We start from the raw sequence: 7585 nt of genomic DNA on the forward strand, positions 1-7585 counted from the left end.
ATTAGAAGGCATCATTCTGTTTGCTGCCCCAACTCCATCAACCGGATTGATAACATCAACATTAGGAGGCATCATTCCCTTTGTTGCCCCAACTCCACCAACTTGAGTTGGAACTACCGGAACATTGTTCGACCCTTGTGATGGGTTGAGCTGTGATGGATTGACCCAATAGTGAGATGAATGCATATGGTAATGCCAAAAATGGTGATAGAAATAGTTTGAACAAAACTCACAATGTTCTACTCTAGCGTCGGTGGCATCGCTGGCATTGGTTGGCCTTGCATGGAATAAAGATTGGCCACCATATGTTGTAAAGACTTTACTAGATCATCTTGTGCCTTCAGCTTGGCCCGGTTTTCATCTCGTTCTTTCTCGGTGTCAATCAGTCGAGTCTACAATATGGCAATGCAAATGTCATTCATGTTGAAATGCAAATATCCTCAATAATGAAGAAGGGTCAATGACGAAGGACCATGAAGGATCAATGAAGAAGCACTGGCCTGAATATCCTCAATAATGCTCACGGAATGTGGTACGTGACGCTCTATGGTAGGAGTAGAGCCAGTACTCATAGCACAGAGCGTGTTGACTCTCGGAAGGGAGGAGGTTATGACAGAATCAAGGTGAACCGCCATCCGGCCATTCGGTCTACCGCCTGTCACGGCAATGGCCACAAGAGGGTCAAACGATAGCACGTGAGGATCAGCGTCAGGCCCGTACATCTCCTTCAATTTTTTGGTGTAGTTCTCTCCATTTGACCGAGCTTTAGAGCTGATCCAGTCCATCTCCAGGTGGAGAGGGTCCTTGTCCTTGTCGTCTTTGGTACGTTTGATGGTCCATGCCTCGAAGTAAGTGATATCCTTGCCAGTGTCTTCTTTCTACAAAAAGAAAGTGATCCAAACAATCAAGGGAATGCTCACAAATGAAAGAGAACATGATGAAAAGAAAAGGATGTGGTTGCCTACATGTTTTGAGATGACACCTGGGATGGTGAGGTTGCCTTGACGGTGTCCTCGACCCCCATCAACTTACGCCGTTCAGATATTACTTTGTGTTCATCCTGCCACCCTGGATCTGTCCACCGTTCGATGATCTTCTCCCAGCACAGACGTTTGTCAGCGCACCACCGAGGAATCACCTGTAAATTAAACAAATACATCTTAGTAAGGATTCTAATTTTGCCGTAGTGTAGGAAATAGCAAGCATCCATCGTCACTTGCCTTGAAGTAATTATCCCGTGAAAGATGCGTCCCTCGAGCCTCCTGTTTGGAAATCCTATGGTTGAGATAGTCCGTGTGATACTTGACCACTAACCAGACGCGCTCCTCATAGTGCATGTCGTGGACTAGTTTCTTGGCAATATTCTCAACCACCACATTTGCACGATCCTTCTGACCCTCAACGCATGTATAGAAATCCTACAAACATGCATACATGTGAGAAGGGTTAAATCATGACTATGGCAAATTTAAACCTTTTGGTATTGACATTTAGGTGTTTGAAAGGACTTACCAAGAAATCGTTGACCATTCGCATGGCTCTGTTATCAAAAACCCTCTAACGCATATCCAGGAAATCTGGTGCAAGTTTGTAGTGATCCCATGACCAAGCTGTCTCAATGATACCGTTAGGCAAAGTGACCAGTCCAGGATAATTTAACCTACAAAGACCCCCAATGATGCCACTCAGCAACCGTGGCAGACGCCTCTCACCACCTTTTACTAAGCTTCTGCATTTCAAAGAATGAAGTCATATTATATGTGAGGAAATGACAAAAGGTACAATTATATGGGATGAGTCGAGATAACCACTTACTTCTCTCCCATTGGTTTAATCAACACGTCTCTATGCACATATGGACGTCTTGGAAGCTTTGAAGGACCACGCAGCCACACTTTACCTCTGGAAGTAGTGCTGATAGTCGAACCGCTCGGTTGCGAACCGCTCACCTCGTGGTGCTCTGTCACCCATGAGGGTCCATCCCCATCATCACAAACCTGACGAACAACCAGCCTCCTCTCGGCGGCGGCGTCCTCCACCACCTCCTCCTCCTCATCCTCCGCAAAATCCTCCTCGTCCTCCTCCTCACACGCCTCATCCCCATCCTCTGTTTCCTCCTCCTGAGCACGGTGAAGCATTGCATCAGAGGGTCGAGGAGAAGAAAGAGGTGCTCTACTCCGGGCTGTTTTACGTACTCCTCGTCCGCCTCCTCCTCTTGCCTCACCTACTCCCCCTCCTCGTCCGCCTCCTCGTCCGCCTCCTCCTCCTGCCTCACCTACTCCCCCTCCTCGTCCGCCTCCTACTCCTCCCCCGCGTGGTACTCGACCTTGTTTCGCACGTTTTGCCGGACGGGTGTCTAGACCCGCCAATCCTTTGGCCTTCTTGGCGGTTGTGGCAACCGCTGAAGGAGCGGCCACCGCTTTCACCGGTTGAGCAGGTTGATCATTGTACAGATCATTCACTTTTTTCAAACTTTCCTTTGGAATCTTCTTGCTACCTGTCATGTTTCAATCACCTGATACGAAGAAGAACAAACCAGTTAGTACAGATGATACAACTTGATGTAAATACAATAAATATATCACATATGAAGAATAAATGGAATTGTCACAATAATACATATAGTTGTTACACACACAAATACATAGAGTTGTTGCACACACGAATACATACAGTTGTTACACACACGAATACATAGAGTTGTTACACAGACGAATACATAGACTTGTGACACACATACATAGAGTTCTCACACGATTACATGGAGTTGTTAGAAATAAGGGTCAATATTAGGTGCAACATTTGGATCAGGGCTTTCATCATCGCTATCACACCCGTTCATACATTCATCCTCAAAGTCTTCAGGGGGCCCTCATCCTCATCTAGCCCCATGTGCCATCGCATAAGTAATGCCAAATCTCGAGGGTCAGAAACATCCTCGTATTCGTCTTCTGCATTATCTACTTCCATGTCATCCATGGCCTCATGTTCCATAGCATCATGTTTGTGATGCACGCCATCATCTTCCTTTGCATCATCTTCGTCTATGTTAGTGTCTGCTTCTTGAAAGAACTATCCCTCGTATGTGTTAGGGTTTATATGGTAATCGTCCTTGTTTGGGGTAGGTACCTTGATACGCGGGGGTACCTTGTACACGACATCCCACTTCAAGAGATTGATATATTCTGTAGATGTGCACACGTATGGGAGAAAAAACACTTGTGTAGCTTGTTGAGTCATAATATAGACATCATTTCCTGCATATTTCGATGCTCGTTCAACTTCGACAAAGCCAATACTAGGGGTTCGTCTCACTTTCTCGGGATTGAGCCAGCTGCATCTGAATACGATGGGCTTCACTCCTTGTAAACCACAATACTTCAACTCATAAATTTCTTCGATGGTTCCATAGTAGTGACGTCCATCTGTCCCTAGACAATAGACCACACTATTTATTGACCTTCGGTTGGGCCTCTCACGCGTGTGTTTATCAGTGTGGAAGCGATACCCATTCATGTCGTAAGCCTTAAATGACCTGGCCTTGTATTCAAAACCTTTGGCTACTTCTCTCACTTTGGCGTCCATATCAACCTCCTGATATGCCTACAAGATTAATAGGAAATTGTTTGGTTCATTAGTGGAAGCATTACAGGCAAGTAAGATCAACTTGAAGTAACATAAAGTTAGAAAATTTACTTTTCTTGAGAACCAAGAAATGAAACTGCCATCAGCATTGGTATCTTCAAGAAGGTCTGCTGATTCTTCATTGCTAGGAGGCCATGGTAGCTTCCAGAATTCGTTCTGGAATTCCCTAGCAATAGGAAGAATTCGAGTTAGAACTCAAGACTAGTGAGTAGTTGTCAATAAAGGTGTTCTACACTTACTTTATGTACGGTTGCACTTCTTCCATGTTGGTCAAGACATAGATCATAATAGTCGACCACTCAGTAGGTGAAAAGTTCTTGGGCTTCGGTCCACTTGCTTTGCCACCTTGGCCTTCGAAGAGGCTAAGGTCGGAAACATTACTAGTGGGTTCTTCATTGTAACGAGGAGCTGGATTTAACCTAGTCTGAATTCTGTCATGATAGTACTTTGTCATCGTCGTGGCCACCTCCTCGTTCAGGTATGCCTCGGCTATGGAGGCTTCAATGCGGGCTTTATTCTTACATTTCCCGCGAAGATGCTTGAACTCCCGTTCAGGTGCATATTGCCATAGGAACTGCATAGGTCCTCCCATTCTAGCCTCATACGCGAGATGTAGGATCATATGTTGCATCGGATTAAAGAAACCTGGCGGAAATATCATCTCTAACTTGCATAGCAACTCAGGTGCTTGTTCCTCAAACTTTGCAACCACTTCATAATCTAGTTCTTTGGCACAAAGCTGACGGAAGAAGTAGCTCAACTCCGCCAGCACTCGCCAAATATCCTCTCTGACATACCCTCGAATCATCACAGGCATTATCCGCTCAAGCCATACATGGTAGTCATGACTCTTGAGGCCTCCTATTCGCTTTGTAGCCATATTCACTCCCCTCATGATATTAGCTGCATATCCATCAGGGAAGTACAAGTTGTTCACAATCCATTGGAGAATTTCCTTCCTTTGGGGCATTGAAGGGGTGAAAGGGGCTGGTGGCTTCTTCCAAGAATTACCTTTTGCACGAGGCACCAAATTTAATTTTGGCATGTTGCATAGATTGGCTTGATCGATCCTAGCCTGAATGTTATCCTTTGACTTCTCGGTGTCGAGGAGCGTGCCGAGTAAGGCCTCTGCAATATTCTTTTCAGTGTGTATTACATCAATGTTGTGTGGAAGTAGAAGATCTTTAAAGTAAGGGAGCCTCCATAAGCTTGGAATGTGAGTCCACTGGTGTGTCTCTCCATATCCCACAAAACCTTTCCCATCGAGCTTTTTTCTTGAGAGCATCTAACTCATCCTTAAGCTGGGCACCGGTCATAATAGGTGGTGGTGGGTCATCAACAATAACACCTTTTTGGAAGTGCATAGCGTCTTGCCTGTATGGGTGATCAAGACGAAGGAACTGCCGATGTTGGTCAAAGCATACACACTTGTGACCCTTAGCCAGCCAAATGAAAGTCACACGCTGTCGACACACTGGGCAAGGCCACTTCCCCTTTACACACCAACCACAAAATATCGCACGTGCCGGTAGGTCATGTAGCGATGTGTGGTACCAGATATGCATATTGAAGTGCTTCTTTGAAACGGCATCGTATGTCCGGACCCCGTTGTTCCAAGCAACAAGTAAGTCGTCCACCAATGGATCCATATACACACTCATATGCTTCCCGGGATAGTTAGGACCTGGAATTATCAACGTCAGGAACATGTGATGTCATTGCATGCAAACGCCAAGGGGCAGATTCAGGGGGATAACATATACTGGCCAACAACTGTATATGGCAGCCATCAAACCATATGGATTGAACCCGTCGGTTGTTATCCCAATAGCTACACTCTTCCAGTCATCGGTTTTCTTATGAATTTCAACAAATTTCTTCCATGCTTCACCATCCCGTGGATGTTGCATCTTTTTTGTATTGTACATCTTCCCTTCGGTGGCCCATTTCATATATTGGGCAGTTTCCTCGGTCATATAAAGCCTCTGGATCCTTTCTGTGAATGAAAGATATCGAAGGATATTGACGGCAATTGTGAGCTGCCTCTTGCTACCATCATCATCTATTACCTCAATATACCTAGAGGATTTGCACTTGACACAATAATTCATATCTTTATGTTCATTTCTAAATAGCATGCATCCGTTTGGACAAGCATGTATTTGCTCATACGGCATCTTAAGTGAACCGAGGATTTTGTTCGACTCGTACATGTTCTTTGGCAATATATGTTCTTTAGGCAATAGGCTAGCAATAACTGACAATATCTCATTGAAGCAAATTATGCTCATGTTATGGTTTGCCTTCAGGGCCATTAGGCGTGCAATGCCATCTAGTTGAGTAACCTCTATATGGGCGTGAAGGAGTTTTTGTGCCGCAAACAAAGCTGCATGATACTCTTCAGGGCTTTCCGGCGGCTCCTCAGAGTTCGGGTCCTCTCGCGGATCCGCACGGCGGATGTCATCTAATAGGTTTTCAATCCGAGTATCATATTCGCCAGTGCATTGTCGCACCACCTCCACCCTGGACTGTTCTGTCTCACCGTGAAAGATCCACCGGTAATAGCCTGGCGTAAACCCATATTTGCCTAAGTGTTTACTCATAGTAATCTTATCTCTTTCATTCTGGTTATCACACTCCGTGCATGGGCACCAAATTCCACGAACTGGCGTTTCTCCAGCAAATACTAATTCTAGGAAATCATTGGTCTTCGACCTCCACTCAGGGGTCATACCCTCCATACTGGGATGTCCGGTGTACATCCACTCACGTTCTTCCATCCTCTAATATATAGTGAAACACACACATAATTTTTTTATGTAACACGTGGTTCCATCAAGTTTTATGACATGCACTGAGCTATGTAATAGGTAAAGATAGGTCCTAATCCTACCCGAGAATGTGTAGGCTGGGTCCGCTTTCATGACGTACTCCGACCCGAGACAAAATTTCGGCAGCACCTCCCTGTTGTTCTCCAAATACACGTCTCAGCAATAAGCCAAGAGGATGTGTATCTAGAGAACAACAAGGAGACACTGTCGAAATTCTGTCTTGGATCTTAGTACATCATGAAAACGACCCGCCTACACATCCTCGGGTTGTCCATGGAAAACATGGACAATTCGAAAGAGTTGAGGTTATAAATATGCAAAGACTTGCATATTTATAGATACAACCCTTCCGAACGGGAGACACCTAGGTTACGCGACTATTTAGGTGATCTACAAATAATGAAAACCTACACTTGAACGGGAAGAGATTACCCTTGAAGCGTGCAACTGAATTCACTCTCTCTTGTCAAAATAGGTGCATGTCCTGCATGAAAGAATAAAGTTGTGTCAATCATATGTCAAACACACAAACATCAATAACACTCACACACACCCCACACACAAACACACTCACATATCCATACACACACATCACACACTCACTCACACATGCACACACAGTGGCCCGCGCCGGCTCTCGCGGCGCCAACCGCGCCTCCCGCGCCCGCCCCAGCGCTGCAGTGGTCGTACTAGCCCGCGCCGGCCCCGGCCGCATCAACCGCGCCGGCTGTGCCAGTCCAGCTAATCAAGCAAAGAAGCAATCATTATTTGCTCGACTTCCCTTAGGGAGCCAGGAGACCTAACCCTACTCGCCTCTTGCGCCACCGCCGCCTCTCCCTCTCGCGCACGAAGGCGCCTTGCCGCTGGCGACCGCGAGCTTCGCCACGTCCAGCCCCCTCATTCCACTAAAACCTACGCCCTAGACCCGTTAGGGTCCCAGCTCCTACCACTGACACACACACATACAAAGCACACACTCACACACATTATTAACTATATATGCATATATATATACACCTTTTGTTGTAATGGAGAGGGGGGGACCCCTTTTATTTCAAAAAACAGATTGAGTAGGGGGGCTCACCAACGGGGCAGGGGGCGGCGGGGGA

This window comes from Triticum dicoccoides, chromosome 6B (genome assembly GCF_002162155.2).
Source record: "Triticum dicoccoides isolate Atlit2015 ecotype Zavitan chromosome 6B, WEW_v2.0, whole genome shotgun sequence".
Taxonomy (NCBI): domain Eukaryota; kingdom Viridiplantae; phylum Streptophyta; class Magnoliopsida; order Poales; family Poaceae; genus Triticum; species Triticum dicoccoides.